At 43.9% G+C, this 19464-nt stretch overlaps 1 pseudogene; it reads right to left on the minus strand.

Annotated features, from left to right (window-relative positions):
• Positions 1–3981: 3981 nt before the first annotated feature.
• LOC140203732 (uncharacterized) lies at positions 3982–9552 on the minus strand (annotated as a pseudogene).
• Between the last annotated feature and the right edge of the window lie 9912 nt (positions 9553–19464).

The following is a 19464-nucleotide window of genomic DNA, read 5'->3' on the forward strand; positions in this document are numbered from 1 at the left end:
TTGCCCCCTACACAATAATTATTTCATGGAATTTGTGGTTGTCTTTTTTTCTCAGTATAATGCAGATTGCATGGAATAATGTATCCTTCACTGTCAAAGCAAAGGGGTTTAATACATGACCTCCTGAGCCACTGATGAATGTCAAACTTTTACTGAAATGCTAGTAATTCCAAATGTAAACTACTCTAAAGCCAGAGTCTGAAAGGCAAGAAGCTTCCTGACTGTTTTGGCAGATTCCCAGATCTCACAAAGGGTTTGCATCTGTCAAGAAGACAGAAATTTCATGCAACGTTATTGACACTTAAGAGTAAGGGTACACCTATAAATAAACCAAGGACTAGTATTTACTGTGTAATCATTCCAGTGGAAATTATTTTTGGTTTTAACTTGATCAAGCATAAAACTGGAAAATGTTCTTAGGAGAGTGCCTTCTCAACTTCCCGGGATTGAAATCGTACCTTCACAACTCATTTCAAACTTCTAAACATTTACCATCAAAACTTTCTTTTTCAATATTTTTATTAAGTTTCAAAATTAAACATAACAAATAATAGTAATGATACATAGGGATTGGGATTACAATAGTAACAATTAACATGAACAAGCACAGATTCCAAGTAACAAATATAGTTTAGCCTCCCAATCTCATAGTAACTGACCATGAAAAAGATATTTTATAAAGAGAGAGAGAAAAAAAATCCCTAAACTAAAAAAAAACAAACAAAGCTTGGGCTGTCATCAGCTAAAATTATTATTTGTCATTAACTCTGCTCCTCTATACATGAACAAAAAAAATTACTACAAAGGATTCAGAAAGGGTCAGCTTACATCATATGAAAATTTTGAATAAATGGCCTCCAAGTTTCTTCAAATTTAACTGAAGGATCCATAGTACCACCCCTAATTTTTTTCAAGTTTAGGCATGCTATCGTTTGGGAAAACCATTGAAATGTAGTGGGGGGGATTAGAATCTTTCCATTTAAATAAAATGGATCTTCTGGCTATTAATGTAACAAGTGCAATTAGACGACAAGCTGACGAGGATAAACGACTAGAGTCTATCACTGGTAGTCCAAAAATTGCAGTAATAGGATGAGGTTGTAAATCAATACACAGAACTACTGAAATAATATCAAAAATATCTTTCCAATATTTTTCCAGAAGAGGACAAGACCAGAACATATGTGTCAAGGAAGCTACCTCAGAATTACATCTATCACAAACAGGATTTATATGGCAGTAAAAACGAGCTAACTTATCCTTGGACATATGAGCCCTGTGAACCACCTTAAATTGTATCAAGGTGCGTCTGGCACACATTGAGGAAGTATTGGCTAATTGAAGAATTTTTTCCCATTTCTCTGTAGATAAAGATATTCGAAGTTCTCTTTCTCACTCATAATTAATTTTATCAGATGTACCTAGACGTATTTTCGTAATCAGATCATGAATAATTGCTATTAAACTCTTCTGATAAGGGTTTAAACCTAAAAAATTTTCTGTAACTTCAATTTGATGCGATATCGGAAAGGTAGATAAAGTAGTGTTCAAAAAGTTTCTAATCTGTAAATATCTGAAAAGATGTAATCTAGGCAAATTATATTTATTAGACAACTATTTAAAAGACATAAAACAATCAGTTCAGTTCAGTTTCCGTTTATTGTCATTTAGAAATGCATGCATTAAAAAATGGTACAACATTCCTCCAGAATGATATCACAAGAAAACACAGGACAAACCAAGACTAAAACTGACAAAACCACATAATTATATCATATAGTTACAACAATGCAAACCAATACCATAATTTGATAAAGAGCAGACCATGGGCACAGTAAAAAAAAAGTCTCAAAGTCCCAATAGACTCATCATCCCACGCAGGTGGCAGAAGGGAGAAACTCTCCCTGCCATGAACCTCCAAGCGCCGCTAACTCACCGATGCAGCACCATTGGAAGCACCCAACCGCAGCAGACTCTGAGTCCATCCGAAGACTTTGAGCCTCCGACCAGCCCCGCCGACGCAGCCTCTCCGAGCACCATCCTCTGCCGAGTGCTTCGACCTTCCCCGGCTGCCGAGCAACAAGCAAAGCCTTCTCCACGGGAAATTCTGGACCACACAGTAGCAGCAGCAGCAAAGCAGACATTTCAGAAGTTTCACCAGATGTTCCTCCGTACTCTCACGTCCGTCTCCATCAAATCAGGATTGTGCACGGCACCCTACTTGACAAATAACAGACATCACCACCGGAGTGGCCGCTGCGAGCTACGTCGCGCCACCATCCAGGATCGTCCATGAATAAATCATGAAAACATGTTATTCCCTTTGTTTTCCATAGAAGAAAAGCTTGATCAATTCTAGACGGTTGAAAGAAAAAATTAGATATAATAGAACTTGACAGGATAAATTTGTTCAATCCAAAGAATTTACAAAATTGAAACCATGTTCGTATTGTATGTTTAATTATTGGATTTATCATTTGTTTATTCAATTTAGTCAGTGCAAAGGGAAGCGCAGCTCCTAGAATAGAAGCCCGCGAAAAACCCTGTACAGACTCCCACTCAAGGCTCATCCATCACGGACATTGAGTTTCATCCAATTCTTTTGTCCAAAATGTTAAATATCAAAATGTTAATTGCTCAGTAGTAAAATCTAAGGGTATGTCCTCACTTTGCCAGATAATTTTGAAAACAAATTTTTTCTCTTCGTTTTGACCCTCCGTCCACACTGAACTGGCGTTTTCATCCCCCAAAAACGGAGATTTTTGAAAACACTCTCCAAAGTGTGTAAATTTGAAAACAATTGTTTCGTGTTGTAGTGTGTACGGAGTAAACGGAGAGATTTTAAAATGTTGTCATGGCAACACCACAACAGCAATGCTTTTTTCTGCTTCAGTTTGGTGCTATGTAAGCATTGCTGGACGGCTGTTCTTGGTTCCTGGTTCTTGGTTCTTGATCCTCCAAAATATTCTGCATGGAATTTAAACTGGAGGTGGCTTTCAAGCTGGTCTCCTCGGTACCCGCTCTTCTTCTGCCCGTACCCTCTGGTCTCCCAGTCTGCGGTGGTTGTACCCTCGATCTCCTGTACCCCGGGGTCTCCAAGCCGGCACTGTCACTGACTGACCACCGCTGTTCTAACGTGTGGTTGGTGTGAACGGCGTGAGAGTTAAATTGTAAAGTGAGCTTTTTTAACTAGATCCCCTAAATTGATTTGATTGAGCCTATCTTTCAAAATATTAATGTCAGAAATACTTTGCAGGTCTGGCGGCAGAAGATTCCACTCACTTGTTGATCTTGGGTAGAGGACGGCTTCATGCGTGTGTTGTTTACTTTATTGTCTGCGTTAATAGTTTGTCTGGAATTAAACATCCCTACTGCTTTGCTGACTTTGTAGTCGTTTGTAACTCGTAGAAACAGCTCGACTTCATTGTCTGTCTAAACGGAGAAGTCCGGTCTGATTTTTCCAGCAGAGGTTTTCTTTGTATTCCTCGAAGACATTGTTGAAAACTTCCTTTCGCTGTTGTTGGTACTCTAGTTTTATTCTATGGAAATAGCACAACGCCGCCGCGGAAATGTAAATATTATACTGTTTCCTCTTCGCTTGTTTTCTGTAGATTTGTCTGCGTATGCCCAGTAGGAGTAGATTCGCCCAAATATCCGTTCTGGTGTGGACAGAGATATTTTGAAAAACGCGTAGTGTGGACGCCTGTCATTTTTACTCGAAACCGGCGTTTTCAAAATTATCCGGCGTAGTGTGGACATAGCCTAAGATTCAGCAAAGCCAAACTGCCTTCTTTTTTTGATTTCTGTAAATATTTCTTACTTACTAGCCTGGGAGTCACTGGTTCAGCCAGCTTGTGTGATTCCGAGATACACCCTGCGGATGCACTGGGACACATCATCAGTGATGTAACCTGGGGTCGTCGGGTGTTTCGGGTCTTTCAACATCATACACCCTCAGCCAGGTGACCCAGCCGGGGCTGATCAGACCCCAGCTTGTGTCCCAGCAGCATTGACACACGGGTCACCCCTCCTGATCCACAGCCATCTGGAGGCTCTCTCAGCGGCCTCTGTGATGGTCCTGATAGCTTTCCTCTTGCCAGCCCCAGTGATGCCAAGTAGGGTGTAGACTCTGCAGAGTGAGTGACTGGCAAAACCCCTGCACCCGACCTCGATGGGCTCACAGCGAGTCCTCCAGCCTTGCCTCCAGCACTGCTCCACCAGCTCCTGGTACCTGGCCCACTTCCGCTCATTCGCCTCCTCAATGCGGTCCTCCCAGGGGACTGTCAACTCGATGAGGACAACCTACTTCGAGGACACTGAAGAAAGGACCACATCTGGCCTCAGTGAAGTTGTTGCTATTTGGTCGGGAACTTCAGCTGCCTCCCCAGGTCAACTTGAAGCAGCCAGTCTGCTGCGGTGCTAAGCAGGCCCGATGATGATGCTGGTCTGGGCTGACGTAGGGGCTGTGCTCTGGCTCTGACAAAGGAGATGTTCTTCCTCTGACCACTCTGTTTGCTGGTGGTCATGGCCATCGCAACGCTCTCTGCCACTGCCTTCAGCACCTGGTTATGACGCCACCAGTAGCGACCTTCCCCCAAGGCTTCAGTGCAGCTGCTAAGGACGTGTTCCAGTGATCCTCTTCCTGGACAGAGAGGACGTGCTGGTGTATCATTCTTGCCCCAGACATGGAGGTTAGCAGGGCTTGGCAAGACATCATAGACAGCCTGGATCATAAACTTAATGCACTGGGTTCTGCCTGCCAGATGTCAGACCAGGAGATTTTCCGCTCCAGCGCACCTTCCTGTTGTAATGTGAGCATTATTAAAAGTAAGTTAATACTAATTAGGATAATGGGGGGTTTTACTTCCGTTTCTTTTACTTCCGGTGTGCTTTGTATATAGTGTCCCTGCCATGCCGTAGGGGTTGTGAAAGCCTCTGTATATACACAACGGTTTTGAAGTTCGAGATAAAGTTGTTTCTTGGGCATGAAGTTGTCGAGTGTGCCTTTTTCAAGGTAGAAGTTACCACACTTCCCACCTTGTCCATGCTCCCTGCTGCCACATGCCCACCATCCTGCTGTTCCTCTCCTCTTCAACGCCAGCCCGCACTTCCTCCAGGACTAATTGGAGTCTGTCCTTGCCTTTGGCCCTGTCATAGCGAGGTTGTGAACTGGAGCCCAGCCCCGCTCGCCCAGTTGACACTGTTCCCACCAGAGCCCTGTGTCTCAGCCGGGACTCTGCTACCACCAGACCTTCCTATGCCTTCCACTTCCTGCCCGTCCGTATCTGGATGCCTGCTGCTGCCACTTTAGGGTCCTTGGAATCCCTGTACTGCAGCACCTCTCTTGTGTGGGAAACCCTGAACTCCTCGTCCAGGCTGCTGAAGAGAAGTCGCAGCTTATTGCACCTTCCGTACAATGATGCGCCGCTCAGACTACGAGGTAGGCCCAGCCACCTTCGAAGGTAGTTACTGACCTTTCTCTCCAGCAACTCCACAGTTGTCACAGGCACCTCGTATACCAGTAGCGGCCACAGGATTTGGGGTAGGATGCCATGCTGGTAAATCCAGGCTTTGAACCTTCCAGGTAGGCCTGACTTGTCCACCGTGGTGAGCCAACTCTGAAGCTCCTTGGAAGTTGATCGGATGGCAGCTGCATCTCTTGAGGCTGCAGTCGAAGACCTTCCCCAAGCTCTTGACTGGCTCCTCAGTGATAGATGGAATTGTAGTGCCATCCAAGGTAAAACGAAACTTGTCCACCACTTTGCCCTTCCTCAACACCATAGACTTGGATTTAGCTGGTTTGAAGCTCATCCTTGCCCATGAGATGAGCTTTTCCAGGCCCTGGAGGATCCAGCTGCTGCCAGAAACTGATACTGTCGTGACAATGAGGTCATCCATAAAGGCTCTGATCGGGGGCTGCCGAACACCAGACTTGGTCAGCAGGCCTCTACACTCTGCCTCAGCTGCCTTGACTATCATATTCATGGCAAGGGCAAAGAGAGTAACGGAGATTGTGCACACAGTTATAATCCGCTTCTCCAGCCTATGCCAGCCTGATGTAATAACTCTCAGTCTGAAGTTCCCGTAGTAGTTCATGATGAGGTCCTTGACCTTTCTGGGAACATGGTGTTGGTCCAGTGTAAACTCCACCAGCTTGTGGGGTATTGACCCATACGCATTGGCGAGATCTAGCCAAAGCACGCCCAGGCCTCCCTTCCTCATGTGCACCCCCCCTGATCAGCGGGGTGACTACTCCAGTGTGTTCCAGGCACCTAGGCACTCCGGGAATTCCACCCTACTGCACTGAAGTGCCGATGTAAGCATTCTGGAGGAGAAAGTCCGTCATCCGGCGGGACAAGACACTATACTTTATACTTTATTGTTGCCAAACAATTGGTACTAGAACGTACAATCATCACAGCAGTATTTGATTCTGCGCTTCCCACTCCCAGGATTGCAAATATTAAAGATTAAAAATAGTAAAAATGAGTAAATATTAAAAAATTAAATTATAAATCAGAAATAGAAAATAGAAAAATGAGAAGTGAGGTAGTGCAAACAAAAACCGAGAGGCAGGTCCGGATATTTGGAGGGTACGGCCCAGATCCGGGTCAGGATCTGTTCAGCAGTCTTATCACAGTTGGAAAGAAATTGTTCCCAAATCTGGTCATACGGGTTCAAGCTCCTGAGCCTTCTCCCGGAGGGAAGAGGGACAAAAAGTATGTTGGCTGGGTGGGTCGTGTCCTTGATTATCCTGGCAGCACTGCTCCGACAGTGTGCGGTGTAAAGTGAGTCCACGGATAGAAGATTGGTTTGTGTGATGCACTGCACCATGTTCACGATCTTCTGCAGCTTCTTTCGGTCTTGAACAGGACAACTTCTATAAAAATTAGTGAGGATTTTAGGGGACAGGGCAAATTTCTTTAGTTTTCTCAGGAAGTAAAGGCGCTGGTGGGCCTTCTTGGCAGTGAACTCTGCTTGGTTGGACCAAGTCAGGTCATTTGTGATATTGACCCCGAGGAACTTAAAGCTTTTGACCTGTTCCACTTGCGCACCACCAATGTAAATTGGGTCGTGCGGTCTGCTACTCCTTCTGAATTCAACAACCAATTCCTTTGTCTTGCTGACGTTGAGGGATAGGTTATTGTCTTTGCACCATGCCACCAGGTTCTTAATTTCCTCTCTGTACTCAAACTCATCATTACCCGAGATACGGCTTTCAATTGTTGTGTCGAAGATTTTCCTTTCCACACTAAGCAGTGAGATGGATCTGAACTGCTCCAGGTTTGAAGAATTTTCCTCCTTGGGGATCCAGACCCCCTCTGTGCACCTCCAGTGGTCTGCCACTGCCCCCCTGCACCAGATCACTCGCAGGATCTTCCAAAGAATCTTGAGAAGCTGTGGGCAGTGCTTGTACACCTTGTAGGGTACTCCGCTGGGTCCTGGCGCAGAACTGGCTGGCTGAAGACACAACCTCCTGGACTTCCTTCCAGGTGGGCTCCCTCACATCGAACTCCACTATGGGTGGTGGCTGGCTTGTAAGGGCTCTGTGGAGGCCCAGCTCTTGCTCCCTTGCAGAGTCGCTAGGATGTTATGAAGGGAATGGTCTACCTCTTCTTTAGAGCACATGAGGCAGCCGCTGCGCTTCTGCCCTAGGAGCTGTTTTGTGAAACCAAACAGCTATGAAGCTATGAAGGCAGTTCGCTTCCTGGCTCTTTCTCTCCCTCACTTCCTGTGCCATTCTGCTCTGTGCAGGGTCATTAGCTTCTCCCTGCAGATGTTCCGGAGCTGAACCGAGGGAGGTTTCTCCTCCTCCGTTGCTACCCTGAACTGCCATGCCAGGGACCGGAGCTCTTGGCGCAGTTGGGGGATCTGGGCTGCCCTGCAGTTCATAGTGTATTGGGATCTGGTGGTCTTTCCCTCCTCCATTTCAAACCTCTCTATGGCAAAGCTGACAATGATGATGGTCGTAAACACAAAATACTCTGCAGATGCTGGGGTCAAAGCAACACTCACAACACGCTGGAGGAACTCAGCAGGTGGGGCAGCATCCGTGGAAATGATCAGTCAACGTTTCAGGCCGGAACCCTTCGTTAGGACTGTGGGGGGGGGGGGGAGGTGGGAAGGAGAAGGCTGGTAGGTTCCAGGTGAAAAACCAGTAAGAGGAAAGATAAAGGGGTGAGGGAGGGGAAGCAGGGAGGTGATAGGCAGGAAAGGTGAAGAAGGAATAGGGGAAAACACAATGGGTAGTGGAAGGAGGCGGAACCATGAGGCAGCTGGGGGAGGGGGCAGAGTGAAATAGGGATAGGGGAAGGGAGAGGGAGGGAATTACCAGGAGTTGGAGAATTCTATGTTCATACCAAGGGGCTGGAGACTACCTAGACGGTATATGAGGTGTTGCTGCTCCAACCTGAGTTTAGCCTCATCATGGCAGTAGGGGAGGCCATGTATGGACATATCCGAATGGAAATTGGAAGCAGAATTGAAGTGGTTGGCAACCGGGAGATCCTGTCTGTTGTGGCGGATGGAGCGGAGGTGCTCGACGAAGCGGTCCCCCAATCTGCATCGGGTTTCACCGATGTAGAGGAGGCCGCACCGGGAGCACTGGATGCAATAGATGACCCCAATAGACTCACAAGTGAAATGTTGCCTCACCTGGAAGGACTGTTTGGGGCCCTGAATGGTGGCAAGAGAGGAGGTGTAGGGACAGGTGTAGTACTTATGCTTACAGGGATAAATGCCAGGTGGGAGATCCGTGGGGAGGGACGTGTGGATCAGTGAGTCACGGAGGTACGGATCCCTGTGGAAAGTGGAGAGGGGTGGAGAGGGAAAGATGTGCTTAGTGGTGGGGTCCTGTTGAAGGTGGCAGAAGTTGCGGAGGATAATGTGCTGGATCCGGAGGCTGGTGGGGCTGTAGGTGCCAAAGGGAACCCTGTCCCTGTTGTGGTGGCGGGAGGATGGGGTGAGGGCCGAAATGCGGGAAATGGAGGAGATGCGGGTGAGGGCATCATTGATGGCGGCAAAAGGGAAACCACGATCCTTAAAGAAAGGACATTTGAGATGTCCTGGAACGGAAAGCCTCACCCTGGGAGCAGATGCGGCGGAGACGGAGGAACTGGGAATAGGGAATGACATTTTTGCATGTGGCGGGGTGGGAAGAGGTATAGTTGAGGTAGTTATGAGAGTCAGTGGGCTTATAGAAGATGTCAGTGGATGGTGGTCTGAAGCTGTCTGTCAACATCTCCCTTGGCTGTCAACTCTATGATCCTTGCTACATCCCCATCGAACTGGAGCCTCTCTTTCTTGTTGCTGGCTGGGGGCCACTTGATCCAGCGCTGTTGAACTATGTTGCTTGGGACAGAAGTCTCTGGCGCTTGGAGGTTCTGGGCTCTTGTGGGGTGACTCCAGGCTGGGCTCCTCCTGCGTCTCACCAGGCGTAAATCCTGTGTGCTGTGCAGCATTCTCCTGCTCCAAGCACTTCATTCTGGCCTGATGGATCTTTAGGCCGTGCTTGTTCTTACAAATCTTGCCACAAATGCATCTCTCTCTCATCGCCGGCAATCCATTTGCCTTGGTCGTTGTTATTAGGTCCTTCCTATTGGGTGTTCATTCTCCCGCCCCTCGGGCTCCCCTGGGGGTGGCTTTCATTGGGTTTATCAGTAGCTTTCTTTGGTTCTTCTTCACAGAAGATGCAGGTTGGGCTGCTTCCCCTCCCTGCCCCACTTGCCATCTTTCCAAGCTGTCAACTGTCTCTCCAGTCTTCACCAATCTGTTCTTGGTGGTCACCCAGCCTGTTCCTGGGAGTCACTGGCTCAGCCAGCTTGTGTGATTCTGAGATACACCCTGCGGACGCACTGGAACACGTGATCAGTGATGTAACCTGGGGTCCTCAGGTGCTTCCGGTCTTTCAACATCATACACCCTCACCCAGGCGACCCAGCCGGGTTTGATCAGACCCCAGCTTGTGTCTCAGCAGTACTGGCCCATGGATCACCCCTCCTGAAATAACATCATATTCTATTGAACTCACATTGGAACCATTACCGTATTTTATAGCTAAGAGGCTAGTTTTATATTTTCTAACAAGAAAAATTTAATTATAGAATGTAATGTCAAAATTTTATTAAACATCCTAAAATATAACATGTGATAGAAGTATTTATCTTATTCAGTTACCATAAACCATGACACTTGTTCATAGGCATTTCTGTGGAACGTTTTTTTTCTGTTGTATGTTTTTAAATTTTATTTAAAAGCCATTACATTTTCTGAGCAGCACACACAAAATATTGGAGGAACTCAGCAAGTCAGGCAGCCTCTATGGAGGGAAATGAACAGAGCTTTGGTCCACTACCTTACATCAGAAATGGAAAGGATGGGGCAGAGTGCAGTATGTAAAGGTAGGTGAAGGGGAAGGAGCAGAAGTTGGCAGGAGAGCGGTGAGTCCAAGTGAGAAGGGGAAGGTAGGTAGGAGAGGGAGGAGCGATAAAAGAGAATGATGAGTGAAGCTAGGAGGTGATAGGTGGAACAGTCAAAGGTCTAAAGAAGAAGGAATCTGATAGGAAAGAACAGCAGATCATGGAATAAATGGGAAGAGGTAGGGAACCAGGAGGAGTTGATGGGAAGGTCATGAGGGCGGATGAGGGGAAGAAAAGGGGTGAGAGGACTACCAGACTGAGTGAAAACAAAGGAGGAAGGAGAGGAAAACAAAGGGGAGTGGTTACCAGAAATTAGAGAAATTGAACTTAATGCCATCAGGTTGGAAACTACCAAGATGAGGTGCTGCTCTTCCAACCTGCATCTGATCTCATCATGGCAGTAGAGGAGGCCATGAACAGACTTGTCGGTGTGGGAGTATGAAGTGGATTGAACAGGGTGGCCACTGTGAGATCTAGCCTGTTCTGGCAGAAGAAGTAAAGTGCTTGACAAAGTTGTCCCCCTATCTGCACCGGTCTTCACACCAAAAGCACTAGATGTGACAAATTTCACAGACACCTCACCTCACCGCCTCACCTAGAGGGACTGTTTAGGGCCCTGGATGGAAGCGAGGAAGGATGTGTAGGTGCAGATGTGTCACTTAGCATAGTTTCAGGGATAAGTCCCAGGAGGGAGATCGGTGCAGAGGGCCCAGTGGACAGTGGAGTCGCGGAGAGAAGAACTCTTGTGGAAAGTGGAGAGAGAGATGTGCCTGTTTTAGTTTAAACTCTTTTAATTCACCTGAACCAAAGAGGCCAACAAGCCCTTGGAGGAAGAAATGGGGGAACACATATACTATTATGGTAAAAAACTAGTGGATGAGGCAAGCAAGATAAACAATGATGCTGGAATGGAGACAGAAAGCTTAGCTGAAATTAATAGCATGAAAATATTAGAGATGAGGCAAAGTATGATATTAGTGAAGTACAAACAAAGATACTTTTATTGCAAAAGAGATCAAGCAGTTGAAATATCAATGTTCCAGAAAATCTGAGTTGAGATGCATGTAAATACAGAAAACATTAAAGGCAAAACTAAAAAGCTTGAAACATTAGAAAGCAAACAAAAAATTTAGTAGCTGTTGTTGCATGAATGAAGTCACCAAAGAGAAGTACTGGTAGATATGAGAAGCTTTTCGACAAAATAAGATACGGCAGGGATTGAGACTCCTTTCGATGGAAGAAGGTCTGCTTGACCCAGCACTACACAACATTTTATGTGCTAAAGATCAAAGAAAATTCAGGATAATTCCATGTTTACAATGCATTCTGTAAACTTTCACACATTCCTCCTTCACACCCATACTACAGACACCCATATACACATCATTTAAAGTATTTAAATTAGCGCTGTCTGGTCTTCCAACTAACTGTGGTGTCTTCCAATAAACTTGGTTCATGGTTCTTAGGAACCCATTGTTCAGAGTTGCATTTTAGATTTTATCTTAAATGCACATTCAGATCTGAAGGTTGGTTGCTGAAGTCAATATTCGCTTTACGTCCTAACCCCAAAAACACCCTAACAGTAGCTATAACATTTGGAGAAGATGGGAACTTAATAGTCTTGGCTATAACATTTTCAGAAAAGATAGAGGAGAAAGAATCTGCTTGTTGTGGTAAATGATCACATAACTGCAAGGATGCCTGGGGATTGGCATTGAGACAGAATCCACAGAGATAGAGTTAAGGCAAAACTTAACAACTCAAGTGTACGTTACAGTGTAGATATTTTGGGGAAATATGCAGGAAAAGCATGAACATTGTAGAATTTGATCAAATGCAAAATAATTTGGAATAATGTATTTGGCCCAATTGATGAATGATTACATAATTCATCCAGGTCTACTTACAAATCCATTTTTCTTCAAAACTGATATATTAAAAGTTTCATTTTTTCCATCTTTAAAAAGAACAAGGAGTTAATAGACAAGCAGTAGATTAACTGAGTAATGGTAACCATTGCCTCTTAGAACACTAAACACATTAAGGAAAGTTTGTTAAAACATAAAGTATCCAGTCCAAATTGAGTGGACAATAAAGGTGGTAAATAAAAGGCACATAATAAATATCATATATCTGAAAAATTGAAAGAAATGTGGTGATGTTTCATAATTAACCATTCAGTGAACTACAATGCACAAATGAAAACCTGATTAAAACTTAAAATGGAGGCAGAGAAATTAAAAACAAAGGAATTGGTTGAAAAAGAATGTAGAAACCATACAAAAGAGCAAAAGGTTTGATTAATGCATTAAAAGTCATGTAATTAAAGCAGGGAATGGGGAAATTCAGGTGAAGAAGTGAATCTGGAATCACCAAATATGGGAAGAATATTAAACAAATATATCATAATTAATATTAGTAATAAATATTAAATAATATCATAGAGACGATGAGTATATAAAAGGAAGATATGAAACATTTGTCATAGACTCATTAAGAAAGGAATTGATTTTGAAAATATTAGTAGTACTTAGGTTACTACAGTCACCATTTGCACATGAACCATACAACCTGGAAGTTGTCCTTCCTATAACATTGTCATGGTTGCAACATGACTCAAAGTCATGCAAATGGCAGATACACTGATTCTAATGTCTCAATCCTCATTTAATCTAAATTGTAGTGAGCAATGTAACACTTACTTTCAATAAGAAAATTAAAGATACAATGGAGAGTGACAGATGACAATTCATGCTATAAGATATAATTGTTTATTATAGACAATTAACATGGATTTATTATCTTTGTCGATGTTTAGTGGGAATTATTTTGTCAATGAGAGAGAACTAGTTACATTCAACCTTGGTGCTACGGGGTGGTGGGTGTTGCATGAAGAGTTACAGGAGCCTGAAGACACACACATAACGTTTCAGGAACAGCTTCTTCCCTTCTGCCATCATATTTTGGAATGAACAATGAAAACATAACATTACCCCACTAGTTTTTTACTTGGTTTTGCACTACTTATATAATTTAATGTTTATATATAAATATATATATGTGTGTGTGTGATTTCTTATGGTAATGTATAGTTTTATTATTATTATGCATTGCAATGTACTTCTGCTGCAAAACAACAAATCTCATGACATATGCCAATGATATTAAACCCAATTCTGATTCTATTGCATTATGATACAATTGTAAGTGGAGTACCATGAATTGAAAATTGATTGCTGGATAGATAAATTTGTGTTGTGCAAATTGGAGATTGTGAAAAGCAAACAGAGTATTCCAAGGGTCAGTGCTGGGTTTATTTTTGTTTCCAGAATACAAAGAAAATTTGGATTTATTGCTTTAATATGAAAAAAGTGTGCAACTATATTTCATACAGCCATGAACAAAAGATGGATTCAAACTTTAGATAATATTATGAGGACCACACTCTTTCGAGCAGATGTAGATATATGTATTTGGCAAAGGAATCACAAATCATGGAACTGCAGCCACAAACTACCAATGGAACACTGATAGCTTAAGATTCACAGAAAATTTCAGATGGAACTATAGACGGTTACAGAGATGGAAGTCAGAAGAGCCAGTAAGAATTTAAAGATGGCAGTGACAATGTTAAATCATGGCTTTAAGAGTTTAGAAGCCAATGACAATTAAAATAAACAGGAGTTTTCTGCAAACAGGACATTCTAAAAATTGCCAGAGTTGAAATACTGGAGATAAGCCAAGGAGTTAAAAAACACATGGTCTATTGAAGACACAAAAGCAGGTGGTCCTGAAACAGTGAAGAGAATTGTAAAAGCACTCAGGAAGATATTTTAAACTTCAAAAATAAACATTATTTAAAAAATATATATGGAAGAATTTGAAAACAGTGCATGGCTTTATTTACAATCTGTACATGCAGAGTATTATCAAGTCTATACATTTATTGCGTCATTTAGTTAATACAGACTATGTACAAAGCGTGCGTCCTTTGTTTCACGGAATCCTGGTTAACCCCTTCCATACCGGATGCAGCGATTCAGATCGACGGGTTTACTATACAGTGTCAGGATGGATCTATAGAGTCTCTCAAAAGCAGAGGTGGAGGAGTATGCCTCATGATCAACTTGGTGCACAAGTATATCAGTGCTGTCCAATTCTGCTCACCAGACCTGGAATATCTAGTAGTAAAGTGTCATCCTTTCTACCTACCACAGGAGTTCTCTGAGTCATTCTGGTAGCAGTTTACATTCCACTTCAGGCCAATGTCAAGCAGGCTTTAGATGATCTGAGCAATGGGATCAACATGCACAAAACCGCGTACCCTAATGCCTTCTCCATCGTTTTTGGAGATCTTAACCAGGCCAGTCTGAAAAAATCACTAAGCAATTACCATCAACAGGTCACTTGTAATACCAGGGGAAACAACACACTGGACCATTGCTACACCACCATCAAGAATGCCTGCCGTGCTATTCCACGCCCTCACTTCGGGAAGTCTGATCACCTAGCTGTACTTCTACTCCCTGAGTATAGGGAGAGACTGAAGACTGCAGCACTAACAGTGAGGACCAAGAAGGTTTGGACAAGGGAAGCACAGGAGTGTCTACAGGACTGCTTTGAATTGGTGGACTGGACTGTATTCAGGGATTTATCCTTGGATCTGGATGGGTATGCTGCAGTTGTTACCAACTTCATTAAAACCTGTGTGGGTGAGTGTGTGCCTACAAAGACTTACTGTACATTCCCAAACCAAAAGCCGTGGATGAACCAGGAGGTACGTCGCCTGCCGAAGGTTAGATCTGTAGCATTCAAGTCTGGCAACCCAGGCCTGTACCAGAAAACCAGGTATGATTTTGCGGAGGGCTATTTCAAGGACAGAGAGACAATTTTGAACGAGGTTGGAGGCGATATCAGATGCATAGCAACTCTGGCAGGGTCTGCAAGATATTGCTTCCTACAAAGCGAAACCCAATAGTGTGAATGGCGGCGAAACCCAGTAGTATGAATGGCCAGATGAACTCATGCCTTCTATGCACGCTTCGAAAGGGAGAACACAACTACAGCTGTGAAGATCCCTGCTGCACCCGATGACCCTGTGATCTCTGTCTCAGAGGCCAATGTCAGAATATCTTTAAAGAGAGTGAACCCTCGCAAGGCAGAAGGTCCTGATGGAGTACCAGGTATGGCTCTGAAAACCTATGCCAACCAACTAGCAGGAATATTCAAGGACATTTTCAACCTCTCTCTGCTACAGGCAGAAGCTCCCACTTGCTTAAAAAAGGCAACAATTAGACCAGTGCCCAAGTAGAATAATGTGGGCTGCCTTAGCGACTATTACCTGGTAGCACTCACATCGACAGTGATGAAATGCTTTGAGAGGTTGGTTATTATTAGACTGAACTCCTGCCTCAGCAAAGACCTGCACCCGTTGCAATTTGCCTATCGCCACAATAGGTCAATGGCAGATGCAATCTCAATGACTCTCCACACGGCTTTAGACCACCTGGACAACACAAACACCTATGTCAAGATGCTGTTCATCGACTATAGCTCAGCATTTAATACCATCATTCCCACAGTCCTGATTGAGAAGTTGCAGAATCTGGGCCTCTGTACCTCCCTCTGCAATTGGATCCTCGACTTCCTAACCGGAAGACCACAGTCTGTACGGATTGGTGATAAAATATCCTCCTCGCTGACGATCAACGCTGGTGCACCTCAGGGGTGTGTGCTTAGCCCACTGCTCTACTCTCTACATACACATGACTGTGTTGCTAGGCATAGCTCGAACACCATCTACAAATTTGCTGACGATACAACCATTGTTGGTAGAATCTCAGGTGGTGACGAGAGGGTGTACAGGAGTGAGATATACCAACTAGTGGAATGGTGCCGCAGCAACAACCTGGCACTCAACATCAGTCAGACGAAAGAGCTGATTGTGGACTTCAGGAAGGGTAAGACGAAGGAACACATACCAATTCTCATAGAGGGAGCAGAAGTGGAGAGAGTGAGCAGCTTCAAGTTCCTGGGTGTCAAGATCTCTGAGGATCTAACCTGGTCCCAACACATCGATGTAGTCATAAAGAAGGCAAGACAGTGGCTATACTTTACTAGGAGTTTGAAGAGATTTGACATGTCAACAAATACACTCAAAAACTTCTATAGTTGTACCGTGGAGAGCATTCTGACAGGCTGCATCACTGTCTGGTATGGAGGGGCTACTGCACAGGACCGAAAGAACCTGCAGAAGGTTGTAAACCTAGTCAGTTCCATCTTGGGAACTAGCCTACAAAGTACCCAGGACATCTTTAGGAAGCGGTGTCTCAGAAAGGCAGCGTCCATTATTAAGGACCTCTGGCACCCACGCATGCCCTTTTCTCACTGTTACCATCAGGTAGGAGGTGCAGAAGCCTGAAGGCACACACTCAGTGATTCAGGAACAGCTTCTTCCCCTCTGCCATCCAATTCCTAAATGGATGTTGAAGCTTTGGACACTACCTCACTTTTTTAATATACAATATTTCTGTTTTTGCATATTTAAAAAAATCTATTCAATATACATAATTGATTTACTTGTTTATTTATTATTATGTTTTATTTTTTTTTTCTCTCTCTGCTAGAATATGTATTGCATTGAACTGGTGCTGCTAACTAAGTTAACAAATTTCACGTCACATGCCGGTGATACTAAACCTGATTCTGATTCTGAAGCACAGTGCCATACATATGGACTCTTTGAGCAATATATCTGCATGTGTTCATGGGACTGTTGCAGAAGATCTAGAGCTTCAATCCACAGAGGTGGCAGGGCCTTCCTCAAAATCCTTTGCAATAGTTTCACCAAGCTTTAGTACTCCCCCTATCAAGTGTTCCTGCTACCTGGAATGTGCCAGGCATCAGCATTTACTTATCACCAAGATATGTTTTTCACAAAATGATAAGCTCCCGGAAGAACTTGAAGATTGTTTCAGTGTGCATCCTTGGGAAGAACCTGTAGACGAGAGTCCTCTGTCATGCAGCTGCTCTGGATGAATTTTAACAAGAAGCTAAGCATTATTTACCCGTCTTCCTTTGTGTAAATATCATCAACAATTTGTCCCTAATGATTCTAACCAATATAGAGAGGTACTATAGAATCTTGATATATCTTCATTTGGTTTAGCAAATGCTCTGCCAACACTGGAAAAAAAATTGCAGAGTTGTGACCAGTAGTGTTCTGCAGCGGTCAGTATAGGGACCACTTCTTTTCACATTACATGTCAATAATCTAGATGATGGAATTGATGACCTTATCGCCAAGTTTCTGATGATACAAAGGTAGGTGGAGGGGCAGGTAGTATTGAGAAATCTCAGAGTCTGTAGAAGAACTTGGATTGATTAAGAGAGTTGGTAAAGAAGTAGCAGATGGAAAACTGTGTAGGGAAGTGTATGTTCATGTACTTTGATAGGAGGAATAAGGTGTAGACTATTTTCCAAACTAGTAGTGAATTCAATGACAGAAAGTGTAAACACAAGGAAATCTGCAGATGCTGGAATTTCAAGCAACACACATAAAAGTTGCTGGTGAACGCAGCAGGCCAGGCAGCATCTCTAGGAAGAGGTACAGTCAACGTTTCGGGCTGAGATCCTTCGTTTGTCCTGACGAAGGGTCTCGGCCCGAAATGTCGACTGTACCTCTTCCTAGAGATGCTGCCTGGCCTGCTGCATTCACCAGCAACTTTTATGTGTGTTAACAGAAAGTGTAAATTGGTTTGGTGGTGCTCGTGCACGATTCCCTAAGGTTAGCTTGCAGATTGAGTCGGTGGTAAGGAAGGCAAATGCAATGTAAGCATTCATTTCCAGAGGAATAGAATAGAAAAGCAAGAGTGTAATCTGAGGCATTGGTCAGTCCACACTTGGGGTATTGGAGTATTGGGCCCCTTATCTAAAAAAGGCATTGAGAGGGTCCAGAGGAGGCTCACGAGAATAACTCCAGAAATGAAAGGGTTAATAATGTATGAGGAGTGGCTGATGGCCCTGGGCCTGTGTTTGGTGAAGTTTAAAAGAATGAGGGGGGAATCTCATTGAAACGCACTGAATATTGAAAGGCCTAGAGTGGACATGGTGAAGGTGTTTCCAATAGTGGGGAGTCTAGGATCCATGGACACAGCCTCAGAATACAAACCCTTAAAGCAGAGATGAGAAGGAATTTCTATAGCTAAACCGTGGGGAATTTGTGGAACTAATCACCACAGATGGCAATGGGGACCAAGTCATTGGGTATATTTTAAGCAGAGGTTGATAGTTTCTTGATTAGTAAAGGCATTATCGGGGGAATAGGGTTGAGATGGATAACACATCAGCCACGATTGGATGGTGGAGCTGACTCGATGGCCTAATTCTGCTCCAGTGTCTTATGGTCTTAAGAAGGCAATTACAAGGCTTTAATTTCCCTCTTGCCAAAAGTGTGTTGGGCATTCTTAATTTTTTACCATCAGGGGAGTACTATTCTGAGGTCAGGATGCATTGGGAGTTTGACTTCAACCATGCAGGAACGATCACTGCCAGCCAAGAAATGCCTTTTCCTTTCAATTTCAACAATAAACTTTAATGATAAAAATACATATACACACAAAAGGTACTCTCTCTACAGTTGTAGTGTCATTCAGTTTGTACCTGACACTGTTTTCCAATCTCAACATAGGCAGTGTTCACACATTGTGCACAGAGCACCATTGCCACTTACATGAACTGGGATAATACAAACTTCAAATTTATTCTTTATACAAAAAGACAAAAAAAAGATTTTAAATCTCAAACAAGAGAAAATTTGCAGATGCTGGAAATCCAAGCAAGACACACAAAATGTTGGAGGAACTCAGCAGGGCAGGCAGCAACTACAGTCCACACTTTGGGCCAAGACCCTTCAGCAGGACTGGAGAAAAAAAAGATGAGGAGTCAGAGTAGGAAGGTTGGGGGAGGGGAGGGAGAAACACAAGGTGATTGGTGAAACTGGGAGGAGGAGGGGTGAAGTAAAGAGCTGTGAAGTTGATTGGTGAAA

This window comes from Mobula birostris, chromosome 10 (genome assembly GCF_030028105.1).
Source record: "Mobula birostris isolate sMobBir1 chromosome 10, sMobBir1.hap1, whole genome shotgun sequence".
In the NCBI taxonomy this organism is placed as follows: domain Eukaryota; kingdom Metazoa; phylum Chordata; class Chondrichthyes; order Myliobatiformes; family Myliobatidae; genus Mobula; species Mobula birostris.